Source organism: Alexandromys fortis, unplaced genomic scaffold (genome assembly GCF_014885135.2).
Source record: "Alexandromys fortis isolate MF-2015 unplaced genomic scaffold, M_Fortis_MF-2015_v1.1 scaffold_35, whole genome shotgun sequence".
NCBI classification, from domain to species: domain Eukaryota; kingdom Metazoa; phylum Chordata; class Mammalia; order Rodentia; family Cricetidae; genus Alexandromys; species Alexandromys fortis.
In genome coordinates this window covers 8,907,792-8,925,937 of record NW_026067913.1, presented here as the reverse complement: position 1 = coordinate 8,925,937, position 18,146 = coordinate 8,907,792, and the positions used below count along the sequence as shown (strand labels likewise).

The following is an 18,146-nucleotide window of genomic DNA, read 5'->3' as shown; positions in this document are numbered from 1 at the left end:
GAGGAGAGACCCCAGTGGCCCTCCATCCTCACCTGTCCCATTACTCCCTCTCTGATCCCAGTCTCCCCGGAAAGCTGCGGAGCGGAATGTCCAGGAGGTTATATTTGCGTGTTCTTCTTCCTCCTTCTCTTCACACAAGGTCTTTTGCTACATAGACCAGCTTGGTGTTAAACTAGTAATCCTCTTGCCTCAACTTCCTGGGTACAAGGATAATGGGTGTGTGCCACCATGCCTAGCTGTAAAGATAACTATTTAATACTTTTTTAGAAAAATATTTTTGAACCTTTGTTGCTCAAAGAAAGAAGAGATCCTTTGAAAGGGGGACAAAGTGTATTATGCTTCAAAAAGAAAAAAGCCAAGCTAGTTTTCAACAAGAATAAGCCCTGTAAAGAAAGAAAATGTGTTTTTGTGTGTGTTTGGTTAGTAATCTGACACCGAAGAATGAATCTTTTTGAGTGAAAACGTTTCTATCCAAGAACTGCTTTCAACAAAATGATGTCAGAATAAGCTTTAACTTCTAAACCTCACAATAAAAAAGGAGGTAGCCGGTCAGTCCAGGCAGGAAGGCAAGTGCTGGTCAGTGCAGGGAGGGAGGCAGCATTTGTGCTTTGAAGCAGTTCTTATTAACGTGGCCTGAAGGTCTGAGACTGACCCCGCTCCAGCCCTCACTTTGAGCTCAGGAGAACATCCTTTAATGTCAGTAGCACCCTGGTGTGCCAAAAGATGGGGAAAGGCCTGAGAAAACATTCAAGTAAACTTTTGGAGAAGCCTATGAGATATAGCAGAAAAAAAAAGTTCCTTAATTCACACAAACTAGTGGAACAAAAACAAATAACACTATGTCACTAAGCTTTGACATGTTGAACACGGCACTTAACAATGTAACATGAAATAAGCTATTGATTGACCCTCTCCCCAAGAAGGACCAGACTAGTGAGGTGACTATATATATATATATGTGTGTGTGTGTGTGTGTGTGTGTGTTGTGCGTGTGTGTGTGTTGTGCATGTGTGTGTGTGTGTGTGTGTTGTGCGTGTGTGTGTGTTGTGCATGTGTGTGTGTTGTGCGTGTGTGTGTGTGTGTGTGTGTGTGTGTGTATTTAGTGGTACTTCCCATGGTGCAGTGTCTCCAGGAGGTACGCAATGTCTTCTCCCTTTTAAGATGTTGACGCTGCTAATGATTATTTCCTAGGCCTGTTAACTCCTAAGGCACTCGAGAGGAGGGCGTTCTGTTTCCACTTCTTTCTGTATTAGCTGCAGTACTTCCAGCTGAAGGAATGCTTCCTCTCAGCTATCGCCCTCTCTCTGAGGTGCAGTTCCTAAAGGGAAGGCAGGCTTGATTCCTCCCTCTGTTCACCAGCGTAAAACTAGTCAGTACTACCTACAAGGTGCTTGTGATGCTCAACACTTTTTGTTTGCTCTCTTGTTTCTATTTTTTTTTTCAAGACAGGGTTTCTCTGTGTAGCTCTGGCTGTCCTGGAACTCACTCTGTAGACCAGGTTGGCCTCAAACTCACAGAGATCCGCTTGCCTCTGCCTCCTTGAGTTCTGGAATCGAAGGCATGTGCCAGCATCACCTGGCTTTGTCTGTATTTTTTTTTTTTTTTTAGTATTTTTGTACCTCAGGCTAGACTAGAATTCACTCTGGCTGGCTTTGAACTCACTGCTTCCCAGGTCTGGGATGGTTACCACATCCAGCCAACCAATCGTTCTTGTGAGATTGCTATGAACTCACATGTCTAAACACATCTGATGTATTCTAATCCACTGCAGCCATTATGGATACAAGCATTACCAGGCTCTCCGTTTTCCTTATTTGGTCCGTTGGAATGCTCAGGTTGGCCTTTGAGTTCTATGGGCACAGCCCTAGTAGTTTTTGACAACTTTCTACTTCGTGGCAGGCTCATCACATCTCCAGAAAGCCTGAAATATTTTAGAAGCCATGGTACCTGAGCACTATTGGTGCCTACTGCTTTCATTTGACCATTATTTCTTTTGACCAAATTTGACATATACAGGAAAAATTTTAAAGTAAAAATACAAGTTTATGGTGATGCTTTTGGCTTAAAAAGATGAGTGTTATTTAATGTAATAACATTCTTTTAAAATTAACACATATTTTCATTCTATGTGCATGAGTTTTTTGCCTGCATGTATTTCTGTGTACCATGTGCATGTCTGCTGTCCCAGCAAGGACAAAAGAAGACATAAGATCCCCAGGAACTGGAGTTACAGCCGGTGTGAACTGCTGTGGGGGTGTCGGGAACTGAACCTGGGCTCTCTGGAAGAGTTCTAATTGCTTAGCTCTTTATCCAGCTCCTAAATGATCTTGCATTCTCCTCTCCTTCCTTCAGCATTGAAATCTGTTCTTAACCTCAAAATGATGGCTCCTTTTCCCTCACTCCACACAGGAATCACAGTGATTGGTTACTGACATGACTAATGTGGCTGGCTTTAAAAGTTTCCAATTGTTTGTAGTTCCTATCTGAACAGGTTTATTTATTTTTATTTGGGGTGTATGAGTGCTTGGCTGCCTGTGTGCCACGTGGGTGCCTGGCACCTAGAGGCTGGAAGAAGACATTGGGACTCTTGGAATTCCCTTTTTAGATGGCTGTGAGCGATCATGTGGGCAATAGGAATGGGAGCTGGATTCTCTCAACAGCAGCACATAGAGTTTGAGTCGGAATTGTGGGCTTGATAAGACGTGACCACCATGTTCCCTCTCTTTCCTCTGGCTCTTACTCTCAGGTGTCGCAAGGCCGTGGCTGAAATATATTTTTGCGGCGTGGACTCGGATATGCTGGCTGTGCTGCGAATTTCCAGGGCTGGTTAGGATTTCCTGAGGCAAAGCAGGCCTTGTACAGCTTATGCAACAAAAGCAAACCTATTATCGAGTGTCTGCTTGTGCCAGGCAGATGGCAGTGTGAGGAGATGAGGCTGGAACAAGTCTGGCGTTCTCTGTAACCTCATGATTCACATTTCTGAGAAGGGAAGAGAAAAGGATGGAGAAATGTTTGTCACATGGAAGAGATGACGAGAGAAGTTGGCATGGTGGCCCGAGTTCACAAGAGTAGTCCTACAGAAGGCTTTCTACCTTGGGCCCTTTTCACTACCAGGTCAAACTAACTAATGTTTCCATTTTTTTGGTTAAAGTCTTTCTTTTTGTCTGTCTTTATCTTCAGAAATAACTGCTTAAATAAACAAGGACAGGGATGTGCATTAAGGTGTTTGGTCAACGCAGCGAACATATTTCTAAGAGACGGAAGGGTCTCCAGGATTATTAATGAGGCTATGGGGAAGGCAGCTGGGGATCAGGCTGTGTCTAGACCAAAGCTGGTGTACTCAATGGCAGATAAGCAAAATGATTCCAGGTGAATGGGCGGCGAAGCCTCGTATCCCCTGGCTGAAACGGTGTGTGGATGAAAGTAGCTCTTAGAATTCTTCCTCTCTCAACGAGGCACGTTTGACACAGGAAATGGAGCAGCCGAAGGCAAATCTTACAAGAAGCAGAGCAAGCTGTCATTGCAAGCTGTCCTGATCAACAAACGCTGTCCACATCATTCCTGCACACGAAATCTCCCGTGGGCAAGAGTCCGTGTCCAGCCTTCACTTTCATCCACAGGAAAGCAGTGTCGTTCAGCCACGCTGGCCTATCACAGAGCCACTGCGAGCATATAGGGCTGTTGTAACTGTACGTGTTTGTTTTTAAGTGGGCAGCAGCCTGCAGGTGGGATGAGGGAAGGGAGGTTGGAGCACGCTCAGTGGTATAATGCTGGTCTAGCACGGGCAGGGTTCAATCTTCAGTACTGCAAAAGTACCAGCTAAGGAAAGAATGATGTTGATGATACAGGGGCGATTCACGCTAACCCCAGGCCTCTGTGGAATGTGGAGCGAGGCGTGTCATGTCCTGTTGCTTCTTTCTCTACTGTCCCTTGGCATAGCTGCTCCATTCTCTTTGCTGTTTGTCCCCTGTATGGCAAGTGGAGACTGTCTAGCCCACAGGTCCAAGACTGTGCTTGTGGAGACTGAATGAGACCCTTTAAGACACCGAGCTAATCTGTCTCCGCTGGCCCCTTCTCTACTGTTTCTTTGTGTGTGAGTCAGGGGGAGGTGAAGGCGTAAGTCACGAACAAGGCCACACCAGTTTGGAGTTATGATTAATAGGGTGTTATTTATTTAAAGGGGAAAACTTACAGATCACCGTCCCAGACAACAGCCATCTGCACAACCAGGAAGGGAGTCTAGTCTCCGGCGGAGCAGGAAGTGAAGAGAGCGAGCAGAGGAAATAGCCGCTTTTTTAAAGGGAGAGAGACCACGCCCCAATGGGCTGGTATCACAGCAGCTATTGGTTGGAGGGGCGGAAGGACCTCCCGCAACAGGGAGGGAGGGTACCCAGGTATGTGCAGGTACACATGGAGGTCACAGGGCAGCTTTTGGTGTCATTCCTTAGGCATCATACACACATATACATAAATATGCATATGCACCTATACATACATGTATATGTATATCTACACACACATGTACATGCACATATATGCAAAGACTCATACACATAAAAAATAAGCCCAATTAAAAATATGCTTTCTCTCTCTCTCTCTCTCTCTCTCTCTCTCTCTCTCTCTCTCTCTCTCTTTTTCTCTCTTTCTCTCTCTCTCCCATGGCATATATATGGAGATCAGAGGACAATTTACTGGGGTTGGTTCTCTCTTCCACCGTGTGGGTTCTGGGGATTAAACTCAGGTTGTCGGGCTTGATGACAATCATTTTTACCCTCTGAGTCATCTCACCACCTCCTCCCTTTAAGAAACTTGTGGTTATGTTGGGCTTTCCTGAATAAACCAAGGTAATCTTTCTGCTTGAGAGTCACATAGTTAACAACAACCACTCTTTTTCCAACCTGGATTCCCATTTTCTATGTGACCTAATGTACACTTTGGATAGCTAGATATGGATATACGGGATGTGTGCCTGTACTGACTGTCCTGTGCATACGAGTCGGCTTGTTTGTTCCCGCCTGCTCAGCCCTGAAATAACCACACAGAAACTGTGTTAATTAAATCACTGTTTGGCCCCTTAGCTTTAGCTTCTTATTGGCTAGCTCTTACATCTTAATTTAACCCATTTTTATTAATCTGTGTATCGCCACGTGGCTGTGGCTTACCGGCAAGGTTCTGCCCGATGTCTGTCTCTGGTAGGGCTACATGGCTTCTCCTGATTCCGCCTTCTTTTCCCCAGCATTCAGTTTAGTTTTCCCTGCCCCCCTCCGTTCTGCCAAGTCATTGTCAGACAGTCAATGAAAATCTTGCTTAGATTCCAGTAACTCATGAACTTGGAGTCTAAGCCACTTTTAAAATTTCCTCTTACATTTGAGCCTTAAATTAATTACATTAGTTCAATTATTTGTTCACGCGTGTGCACATGCTTGTTTGCCACAGCTCGTGTTTTGGGGTTTGACCTCAGGTTGTCAGGCATGGTTCTACCGAACCACATGAGCTTTTCAGCACACTAGATTATAAATTTAACATTAGAGTAGGTAATGTGCACACATTAAGTACTTCAAGACGTCACTTCTGGCGTCAGAATAGAGAGGAAGAAAGGGCTGGTTGACAGCCATTATCTCCAGTTTTTGTTAGGCGGTTTCTTTTGCTTCCTTTTCCTTTGCTTTGCTGAGACGTGGGTGATTTATGCACCACTTCCCAGACTTGTTTCTTTGTCTTCAGTGACAGGAACCACACACATAAAGTTTTAACAGTCCTACGGCATTCCCCATTGCTGAGGAAGGTTAGGGAGGCAAAGAGCCGATTTTCTGTGAGCTGCAGAATTGTGGTTTCAAGAGGCAGCAACTTGGGTCAGCTCTCTTCATTTCTTTCCTCCACCTGTAATAGCATAAAGACAGAACCATCCCTGACATCCGTATTCAGGGCCCAGGCCAGGGACATCTATCCGCCCCACACAAAGGAAGTGTGTCGGGCTGTGTACTGTCCTCATTCCTTATCATGCCTTGAGATGGTGGCAGTAGAAGTTGTCTTCTTTCCTTATAGATTTACTTCTATCTCTTAGTTTTATCTTGTTTGTTTGTTAGTGTATATGAGCTTGTGGGTGCATGCGTATATGTACATGCATGTGTGTGTGGCGTATGCGCATGCGTCTGTGGTGTATATGTGAGATAGCACGTGCAGTGCACACATGCATGTATGTGCGGCACATGTATGAACTAGTGTGTGCATGTGCACATGTGCATGTACATGTGTGGTGCATATATGAGTTTGTGTGAGCATGTGCTCAAGTGCATGTATGGCTAGAGATGTCAGCTTCTGTCACTCTTCACCTTTTTGTTCCTTTTGAGACAGGGTCTCTTGCTGAACCTGAAGGTCATTGACTTGGCTGGCTGGCCAAAGAGCTTCAGAGAGCCATCTGTCTCATAAGTCAAGTGCTGGTGTCGCAGGCATGTGCTGCCATGCCTGGCTCCACCCCACTGCCATGTGGGTCTTGTATACTGGCTCTCATACATGCGAAGCAGGCATTTTGCCAACTGAGTCACCTCCCTAGGCCCCCATCTCTCTGGCTCCCATTTCTGGTTTATAAGCTACCTAGTACTTATTTTTTAAAATAAAAACATAAGAAACAAGTTTTTTTACTTTCAAAGAATTAAATATTATACAATTTTAAAATAATTTTCAGAATATGAAATTGAATATAAAACAATTTACAGCTTTGTATGCTCATATAGACATTTATGCTTTGTTTATTTTGGATGGATTCTCTCGGTTAGCCAGCTGTTTCCTTAGCCACATGTTTGGACTTTGAAATTCATACAGTGAAGAATTCTTATGATGGCTTTATTTTCTTTAAAGGCCATATCATTCAAGTAACTTGCCCTAGACTTGTCTTGGAAGCATACTTATAATTAACAAAACAAAGTCATAATTTAGAAATGCCCATTAAAATAGAACATAAATACGTACTAATATATAATCTCTTGGTCTAGTAATCCTTCTGCCAGGAATTTTATTTTGCTAACATAGTTTGAGTAGTATGTAATGATACTAGTAAACACATGCTTAGAACACATGATAGCTATCAGAGTAAATGAAGTATATTTATCAAGTAAAAATAATAATTAAAACACAAGTTATAAAAATGTATATAATTTAATATATACTTTTTAGCCATTTTGTCTTAAATATCTACATATATGTATAAATAGCTGATGTAAGTGGTTTTGAGTATCTAAAAATGAGCCAAATAAAACAATTGTTATCAGGGATGTATATAGGGTACATTTTCTTTATATTTTATACCTTAAATGTTTTGATTTTTAATAATTATAGAATATTCCTCTTATAATAAAAATACTTAAAATACTGTTTTTTCTTTGGCTCTATCAAAAGATGTCAGGTCGCATGAACAAGGGGGAGTATTGAGCCCGTTATCCAGAGGGGCTGCTGAGGAACACATTGGCCATATTCTCCCCAAAGAGTATTATCCGTATCAAACCAGCAAGCCTAATTAAAAATGCAAAATTCATGGATGGCGAGCCCTTCCCGCACGTCCCTGGGGGCTCATTCTCTCCCGACTCCCTCTGGGTCCTTCCAGTTCATTAGCTAAGCAGGCTTTGGGAAGGTTGGCTCCAGCCACAGCTGCTGCCTTCTCGTGTGTCATTCCGGTCAGGTCAGTAAAACCCCCTCGTTGGACGACAGCAGGCTCAGGGCCTGCCAGCCTCTCGCTGGCTGCTTCCAGGCTGACCTGCTGGCTGGCCTCCCCTCCCCTCCCATCTTTCCTACATTGTGCTTTGGGTAATCGTTAGGAAACACAAGAAACGGAGAGGCTTTTTTCTGCAGGGTGGGGTGTGCGGGGAGGGCGGCGATCCTACCCTGGGCCTTATTAGGGATAATCCCAGACCTTAGTGATCACCAGGGCCAATGACTTTATTTGGGGGAGAAACACCTTCTTCCTCCAGCCAACCGTTCTCTGCTCCTAGGTGTTTGGATTATGAAAAAGAACTGCTTTTTGCTGCTCTTCCGGTAGCCCTGAAGCCCCCCATAGTAGGGAAGACTCAAGAGATTCCCAAAGAAGTAGACACGACAGAGAACAAAGACCTTATTAATGGGAAGGTGGCAGAGCAGAGCCAGTCAGGGCAGTTCATCACACAGGAATGCGGGCATCGGGTTCTTGTTCGCAGGCGCGCTGCGCAGAGAAGACAGGAAATTCTGCTGGAAAGGTCCCTTATGCCTCCAAGCTCCAGAGCTTGTCAGAGGTGGAGCAGAGTTGAGCTGTTTCCTGACGACTGCACTGTGTTGTGTGTAGTTCTATGGCCCGATTCACTGAACTCAACTCAGGGTGATTGTACTGACCTTAAAAGAGATGGGGGAGGGGCAGGGAAGGCCACAGCGGGTATTTGAAGATACTTTTCTCGGAATGAGCCCTAATCATTCAACTTTCTTTACCTTGTAGTACATTTTTTTCACTATGATTATTTAATAAGCAAATTTTCCACATCTTGATTGCTTAATTTCAGTGAGTTTTCTATATCGTTATAAAGCCTTTTTTTTTTTTTTTTTTTAAAGTGTGTGTATTCAAGCAGAGCGATTCTGTATTTCAATGTGATAAGTTATGCCATAGAACCCGAACTTAGATAAATAGCCTGGACTTGGTGTTTTTTTTTTTTTTTTTTTTTTTTTTTTGGTTTTTCAAGACAGGGTTTCTCTGTGGCTTTGGAGCCTGTCCTGGAACTAGCTCTGTAGACCAGGCGGGTCTCGAACTCACAGAGATCCACCTGCCTCTGCCTCCCGAGTGCTGGGATTAAAGGCGTGGACTTGGTGTTTTTAAGTCAAGAACTTTCTGTACCTGGCAGAGCTTCTTACACTCGCGTCTGTGTGCTGGCCTTCTCGGGCACACAGTTGGACCTCAGTCTGCGCTGCCCTGGTCTTCATTATCTCGCACCTCTTCCTAGGAGCTGCCTGGTGCTGGACTGGGGAGTTAAATGTGAGTGGGAGATGCCCCTTGCCCCAGGCTGGACCTGTAGAAATGTCCTACGGAGAAGCCCCATGGGCTGGACCTGTAGAAACGTCCCACGGAGAAGCCTCACCCTGCTCGATTTCTGAATGGAAGACCCAAAGACCCAAAGCAGGTCACAGTTACAGATGGAGCGATCTCGGGACTGAATAGTCAGTCGCGAGTTGTCTTTTGGATAATGTTCATTGACCTTTGATTTGGGTAAGAAATACGTTAATGTGCTAAGCCATGGAGATTTGGGGATTCCTAGAACAGTTTCTTCTAATAACTTATTAAAATTATCTACTTTAAGATAAAGTTCAGAGGTACTTTCTGTATTCTTTAACTCACTTCAGTAACAGAAAATACTGGAAATATTAATATTCCACGTGGTGAGGTCTCCACTCTGGGAGAAAACTAGTTCATGGCATCGTAACTCTTTCAGGTAGGTTCCCCCGCCCCCTGGGTGGCCACGCTGTGAAATATTTATAGTGCAGCCCTCCGAGGCTGTTCGCGCTAGTGTGCTATTAATCTCAAGGACAACATCATCGACTTTTCGCTTAGCAAGACTAAAGGCAAATTAAAGCAACTTTCTTCAGTCTCAACACGATGGTCGGGGGTCGGGTGTGCTCTTATGAAATCACCCTAAGATGCCTTCCAGACCCATCGTTCCGATCCTCAAGGAGAAGCCGACGAATGGAACCGGAAAGTAAGATCCCACACGGACAGAAGCCGTGAGCGTCAGGGTGGCTGGAAGAGTTCGTGCAGAATGTCATAGAAAGTGATAGCAGCCATTAGAATGCTCGGCCTCACTCACTCTTGTCTATCCCTCTGGCGACCCAACCCATCAGTAAAGCCATCACACCGACTCTTGGGATGACATGGACATTCAAGCTATAGCGTTGTCTAAAAGACTTGAAATACTTTATTTAGGGCTCATAATAGGAATGGAAGGCCTGAGCATAAATCCCAGAGATAAGATTATATATGTGTGACCTTAAGAAGAATTGCAATTTTTGATACAATGCTTAAAGTAGTCCCTTTAGCGGATTTTTTTTTTATTGGAAATATCTTAAGACCGGCAGCAGTTTTAGAAGTATTTCATTTTAGTGAGAAGGACTTTCTGGGCTTATTAGCATCTGAGGCCAAAGGGCAGTGGGTAAATCCTATTGAGTCTGCTCATTGCTCCTTGAGTCCCTCAGCCCTCAGTCCACCACTTCAGTGATCCCTAATCCAGGTTATACACCATGTGAGGCGCAGTTACATTCCTTTTTAAAGTCTGTTTATTCAGAAAGAGATTTGGCATCGGAGAAGAGCTGCGGGCAGACTTGGTTACCCAAACCCATCCCCCAGCGTCTGCTGACGTGAAAGTGCAGCATAACCTTAATCACATCCGTTTCTTAGAGACTGGGCTGGAGCACAGCCATTTGTATTTTAGGGAGGCAGAGAGATGCGTTTAAAAGAGAGGTCTTGAACAATAGCTGTGAACCTAGGTCTGGGGTCCTACTTAGTAGATGATGTAATACCAGGCGGGTTACCGTCTTGAATGAGGGTACCTCTGTTACGGGGCTGCTAATGGGGATTAAACATACCTAGAGTCATCCTGGAAGGTTTGGTTCACAGCAGATGAATAATTTATGGGCATATCCCCTGCCTTGTAGCCCTCTTCTCTGGCTTCCTCCTCTCTCCTTTCCCTCTCTTTCTTTCTTTTTTTTTTTAATTGAATAATTTCATTCTCACCCAGATTTCTACTTTTATGTTTGCCAGTCTGCCAGTGTCTCTAGCTCCAGCCCTTTCTGGGGCAAAGGGGAGAAAGAACATTTTTGGCTGTAGTATTGTTGAGCCTGTTTGGAGATGGTTGAAAACACTGGCTTTCGTCAACCCGAGTTTGAAGGATGGCATGTTTCGACATAACTACTAGGACAGGGAGAGAGCAAATGGGAAGGAAATTAGGCCCACTGGAGATTACAGAACGTGGATGAGTGCACAGAGAGAGGACAAGGGGCAAGGATATGAACGCCAAAAGACAGCTCGGCCTCTCCTCTTGTTCTTGAACACTGAGGGAGCGCTCTAGGGTCTGAGGTTTGAGATCTGGCTCCAAACAACCCACTTTAGCCAAGAACGATTCTTCCTGGCTTCATCTGCCCTCATCATTTAGCATAAGAGTCCCCAGGGAGGGGAAACACTGCAATACTGGGACGTCTCACCCCTCAACAAAAACCTGCTTAAAAGCAGATGCCTGGGAGCCATATGACAGACGCTCCACCCTGAGGAGGGGCTGCCCTCGGGGATCCCGGAGAAGCAGGGCTGTCGTGCTGAACGCCTGCTCCCAAACCTAATAGGCCGGCAGGAAGGGAGAGATGGAGGCCTGAACACCTCGGAGCTGACACCCTCTGGGCAGCCAGTGCTCCATGTCAGATTGAACCAGAGTTTAGCAGCTGTCCTGGGTGGCAACAGCCCTTCTGCCATATGGGGGAGCAAGATTTGGCATGAAATTCGGATCTTCAAGCTCCATCTTTTATGTAAAAGTGTGTTAGGGGCTTGATTAGAGAGGGAGAATGATAGTTCCATCAATCCTCAATTGCCTCTTGCTTAAACGATTTAACTCGAGGACTACTGTTTCGGCCCACGAGCCGCAGGAGACGGGCGTGAGGGAGCACTACTTTTCATTATCAGGGCTGTAGTAATCAGCGTTGGGTGGGCTAGGATTCTTACCAGGAGGAATTTTACCTGTGGTGGGTTTGTTCAGAACCTCACCAAGAATTAGTGGAAAAACAAAATGAAAATATCATTTAGCCCCAGCAAACTCCACACTCACCATAGAGATGTTTTTATCTGCAGGTTTAGCATTGCCCTATTCATGAGAGCAAGGCAATGGAGCCAGCCTAGCTGTCCACAACCGAGGAGTGGATAATGAAAATCTGGTGCATATATAGCATGGAATACTATTCAGCTATATGTAAAAAAAGATGAAATAAAAAGCTTGCAAGGAAATGGATGGATTTAGAACGTATAATATTAAGCAAGGACATGCAATCTCAGAAGAAAAACCGGTTATGTTCTTCTTCATATGGATCATAACATATGGTATATGTGTATATGTATATATGTAAACAAATGTACATGTGGACATAATATAACATATAGAGAGGAGAAAAATAAAGGGTAAATATCAGGGGATGAGGAAGGAATAAATGCAGATAAAGGGCATTAGCCATGAAAGGATGAGAGGCTCGTTGCTTTTCTAGCTGTAACTCACATGGGCTTTTCTTTTCTGTACCATGTAAGTGCATGACATTATATTTAAAGTGAAAGGTCAAAATCCAGTGTGAATCCCCACAGCTTCAGAAAGGTTGTTCTAACTGTGTGGAAGTTCATTGGGATGTATAGAATTGGGTCTGGTTAATTTCACTTTGTGAAGCTGGGTGGTGGTGGCGCACGCCTTTAATCCCAGCAGTCAGGAGGCAGAGGCAGCTGGATCTCTGAGAGTTTGAGGCTAACCTGGTCTTTAAGAGCTAGTCCCAGGACAGACATCAAAACTACACAGAGAAACCCAGTCTTGAAAAACAAAACAAAGCAAAACAAATTTTATTATGTGGCATTTTTTTAATTTGCAACTTCTTTATAATAAAGTTTTTTTTTTTAAAAAAACTATTAAAAAATGGCTGTGGCATATTGTTTTAACTAGTCAAAGATGTGTGACATTTATGTGTCAGAATATTACTTTAACTGTGTAAAGGTGTGTTTCTTTTGTTTATGCTGCACTTGTTTCGTGAGGCAAGGATGTGTGTTCAATTATATAAAGATGGCTCACCTTGCCTTCCTACGGCACTTGATCGGTCTGATAAAAAGCCAGACAGCCAGTAGCTGGGCAGGAGAGGGCTAGGTGGGGTTGTCAGGCAGAGAGAATAAATAGAAGAAATCTAGGCTCCACTAGAGAAAAGGGAGCGAGAGAGGAGAGAATGAAGGACATGCCCCAGGCAAGAAGTGAGGCCGCTGCCAGCCAGCAGAAGCAAACAGCAGTGAAATAAGAGACACAGAAGGAAAGAAAAGTAAGAAGCCCCGAGGCATAAGGTAGACAAAGAGATACAGGTTAAGTTAAAAGAGCTAGCCAGAAGTGAGCCTAAACTAGGCCAAGCATTCAAAACCAGTAGTAAATCTCTGTGTCATAATTCGGGAAGTGGTTGATGTCCAAAAAGAGAAAAACCTGGTACAGAAAATACCATTTGATAAGAAAAATAATAAATAAAATATAAAAATAGTAAAAAATGATAAAAGTGAAGCAAAAGACATTTCTATGACAGGAGTATAGGCAGACTTGTAGCCAGGGAGGCAGTAAAGGCTCTGTCCTGGAGTATCCTTCTTTAAAAAATCGATTACATTTTATCCGTCTGTCTGTGTAAAATGTGTGTGTGTCATGGTGTGCAGGTGAAGCTCAGAGATAACTTGATGGAGTCGGCTCTCTCCTTCCATCGTCTTGGTACTGAGGGTCAAATGTAGGTCGCCACTCTTGATGGCTATCCATCATTGTTCCTATTTTTAATGTATTAGTCTTGAAGACCCAGTGCATGCATATTTTGTTATACTATTTTAGCTGAGCACAGATTTGCCACTGGGCTTCTACTAGCAATAGTTCACACTTTCAGAGGGCTTGCGATAGGCCATGGGCCTAGGCCTCAAAGATTTTTCATATACAACAATTAACTTAGGCACCAGACAGTGAAGAGGTATCAGGTAATATGATCACAGTCACTCCGGCCAACAGTTCCTTCAACAAGGCTACACCTCCTCATCCCTCTCAAGTAGTGCCACTCCCCATGACCAAACATTCACATCTGTGAGCCTCTAGGGGCCATTTTGGTTGCTGGTGAAGGACCCTCTTTCTGACTTCTCACTGTGTTCTCACGGTCCCAGAGTTTCTTCCTCTTTTACAAGACTCGCAGTCCCACTAGGTTGGGGCTCTGCCCTTACTTTATTCCTTAATCTGTGTTGACTTCTCATGGTTTCCGACTCCAAATACAGTTATTTTGGGGGTTAGGGTTTCAATGTATGAATCTTGAGGAGACCCAGTCTTATGCATGGGACCCTGTAACTGGAAGGAAAAGGGTAAGAGCTAGAGATGTGTGGTGGAGAGCTGGAGGAAAAGGCTTCATCTCTAAGGAGTGGGAGGAACTGCACCCTCTTGTCTGCCCTCAGGGTCTATGCTCTCTGTTTCTGTAACTCCACCTGGGCCTGAAGTACCCGTTTCTTTGTTTTGAGTAACTGTGATAACCAAAGAGTGGCAGGAGACAAAAATGACTGACTATGTTATTGCAGCAGTAATTCTTGAGTTTCAAGCCCTGGGATTTGCTTAACTATCTCATATTGAACATTTGCCTTCATGCCATAGGAAACAAGAGCAGGTCGGGAAGGTCGTAAGATGTACCCCTCAATTATAGGATGCTCTATCGCCCTTCCATGATATGCATGACCGGAAAGATGACCCTGCAGCCTACCAGAGAGTCTCAGCAGACCTTGCCAAGAGTTCTAAGGCAGGAAACCCATCTTGGAAGAAAATGGAAGACAGTACAATCAAATCCCATGCTCTCTACAATTCTTTAAATTACAAGTGTTAGAAAAACCATCTCCAAGTACCTTAGGCAAGATGGGAATTTATTGGTTTGTATGAAAATAAACAATCAGGCCGAGTTAGTATAGTTCAATTTAGAGACCACCAATGAGATTTGCCTCTGTTTACTTCATCTGGCCATTAGACTTGTGGCTTCATTCTTGCACTAACAATCCCAGAGAAAGAGTAAACACATTTCCTTGACTGTGGTTAGGTTATATGCTATTCTGAGACTAATCAGTGTGGCCACAGCAATGGAATGTGCTATCATTTTAACTTAACCAGAGATTGCCTGCACATGTGGGTTTAGTTCCGTTAAAACCATAAGACTAGAGAAAGGGAAAGGGTGCTTTTTTTTTTCCCCAAGGGAAATTTTATATTCCTCTTCCCAGAAGACACTGCAGATTCCTTCGAAGTGTTGAAGCTGGGTGCTAGAGAGAGATAAGAGGCTTCCAGAGTGTCACACTGAAGTTCACTATACGTCTTTGGTTTAATGTTAATTGACTTGTCTCTGAGGATTACAATAAGGTATATGCTTATTAAAGCAAATTTTCAGTCTTTTGGGCCACTATAGCAAAATACCAACGACTAGGTAACTTAAAACAACAGAAATTTATATTCTTTAAGTTTTAGGGGTTAGAAAATCCAAAATTAATGAATCTGATGACTTCTTGACTTTCAGGTACTCAAATTTTCATTGTGTTCTTGGGTGTCAAAAAGAACGTGAGTTTTTGCTCTCTCTCTCTCTCTCTCTCTCTCTCTCTCTCTCTNTCTCTCTCTCTCTCTCTCTCTCTCTCTCTCTCTCTCTCTCTCTCTCTCCCTCTCTCTAAAAAACACCAGCACTGTTTGCTTTGAGTCACACTCTTACAATGTCATTGGTCTCAGTTATCATTTTTATAGGTCTTATCTCCAAATATTAGGACTAGGGCTTCAACAATGGACTTTAGGGGAGAGGGCCACAGTGTAGCCGCCTTAGGTGTCTGTAGATCTAGGAACTGCTCTAGTGTCAGCCTGTTTGGTTCTATGTAGGTTTCTGTGTAGCAGAGGCCAGTGGATACTCCTGGACTGGACTTGGCTATGCCCACTAATAAAAATCTAAGCATGTCTCCTGCACAAGGCCCAGACATAGGAAGTTCCTCTACTTACCTTCTGAGATTACCCTTTTCAAATCCTGCTTGTTTCCTTAAGTCTGTCCCATCCAGAGATTGTGACTACCCATTCCTTTTAGTAGAACATATCCTCAATCCATAGTCCCCCTTCCAAAAAGAGAAAAAGTCTCTACAAACTACCCAAGAGCTAGGGAGGTATTCAGTACTTGCCTCATAAGCACAGAAACCTGAGTTTGGCTCCCCAAGAACCCCGTGAGAAAGTTGAGTGTGGTGGTGTGTGCCTGTAATCTCGCGCTAGGAGGAGGAGACAAGGAGAACATGGAATTTAATAGCCAGTTAGTCTAGCTGAGTTTGTATACTCCATGTTCCATGAGACAGTGCTCTGCCTCATGGTACACACCCACATGAACATGCACATTTACACGCGCGAGAGCGAGCACACACGCACTCACGCACACACCACTTAAATTCATCTCAACATGAAAATTACCTCTAACCAAAATAACAGTGCTTATGTTTTAAATTGGAACATCTTTTCTTAGATTTTCTCATATTTTTCCCCTAAGAGAAATTAGTAGATGGTCCCCAAATCTATTTAAAAATAAAAAACGCTGACTCCATTGACCTCAAAGAGAATTCTAGTCCCCGCATCTTTAAGGAGAGAAATGTTCCAGCCCTTGAGGAAATTCCCTTAAGGAAAGTGCCGCCACTAGTATCATAGCACATAACACAATATCTGTTTTTGCTGTTTGAGAATTTCATGCATGCATATAATTCCTTGTCTATCCTTGCTAACACATCCTCCTCTCAATATAATGTGTTGTTTTTACATTTTTATTTTTAAGACTGATTTTTACTATCTTTCACTATGTTTAGGGGTGTGTCTGCATATGTGTGTGTGTACACGAGTGTAGGCACCTGTGGAGGACAGAGATCCGATACCCTGAAGCTGGAGTTACAGTGGTCAGCCTCCTGATGTGGGTGCTGGGAACAGAACTTGAGTCCTCTGGAAGAGCAGCAAGTGCTTCTTATTGACTGAGCCATCTCTCCAGCTTCTCTGTCTTTTTTAAAACAAACATATATAATGTTATGTGTGGGTGTTTTGCATGCATATATGTATACTCTGTGTGTGCATGCGTGTGCACTGCCTACAGAGCCCAGAAGAGGACATCATATCTCCTGAAACTGGAGTTGTAGACAGTTGTGAGCAGCCACACGGATGCTAGGAACCAAACTTAGCTTCTCTGGAAGAAGAACTGTTGCTCTTAACTCCTTAAGTCAACTCCTCAGACCTTTGTTTACTCTTAAAGACAAATATCTAAAATCCATTGGGTCCACTTCATGCTGCCTATATGATCATGGATGTGGGACCATCTACTGGAGCAATGTCTATTAATATTCAAGGCTATCCCAGGCAACAAGGAATCTGTTCTTTTCTTTTTAATTTATTTATGTTTTACTCTGTTTAGATGTGTGTGTGTGCCTGAGAGTATGTGTGTGCATCAATGAGCCCAGGTGCCCATGCCCAAGGAGACTAGGAGGGGAGCATCAGGTCCTCTGGGAGTTAACACACAATTAGGAGCTCCCTGGTGTGGGTGCTAGGAACTAAACGAGGCCTCTGCAAGAACAGTAAGTGCCCGTACTGCTGATCCGTCTTTCTAGTCTCCAAGAAATCAGCTCCTTAATTATAATTAAATGACATAAAAGGAGCCTTGAAAACACAGAGAGCATATTCTAAATATCATTCCTGTTTCTTTCTGTTATATACACAAAAGCATATTTTTGACAGCTTTAGGATTTGGCCTGTCCCTCCAGTCACAAGCAGTTCAGAGATATGGAAGTCCAGCTGCAAAGAGTGATCTTGTCCCGGTCTCATGCACGGCACGATATCTTACTCAGGCACACACACATCTAAACAAAGTAAAACATAAATGAGTTAAAAAGAAGAGAACTGATTCCTTATTGCTTGGGATAGCCTTGGATATTAATAGACTTAGCAAGATATCAGTGTGTTGGGCTATCCTAAGATTTTTTTCAGTAGCAGGAAATACCATCTCTTGAAGGAAAGGCACTTTTTAAAAGTTTTTTTTTCTCTTTCCATTAATTGATTGGTCTAGAATTTCTATTGAATATATTTAACACCGCTAAAATATGCTCCAGCATTCACTGAGGAAACCATTTACATTATTAGAAGCTTAAAATGATAAATATGATTAAAACTTATTTTTTCAAATGGCTGAACGTGAATATTACTCTTTCAGTAAAAGGAACAAAGATATCAAATAAAGTTTGCACCTGACTTCTGAGTTTAGAAAACGCTTGTTGGATTGCTGCTAGGCCCATTTTAGGGATATCACTGCATTACAGTTCTCCAAAGAAGCAGGATGTCTATCATTATATAATTACATTATATGAAATTATAGAAAGATATTAT

General features: G+C 43.4%; 1 protein-coding gene across 1 annotated transcript in view; it reads left to right on the top strand.

Annotated features, from left to right (window-relative positions):
• The window catches only part of Akap6 (A-kinase anchoring protein 6), a 454,178-nt gene that overhangs the window by 50,364 nt on the left and 385,668 nt on the right, over positions 1-18,146 (top strand). The gene's annotated exons all lie outside the window — the stretch shown is intronic.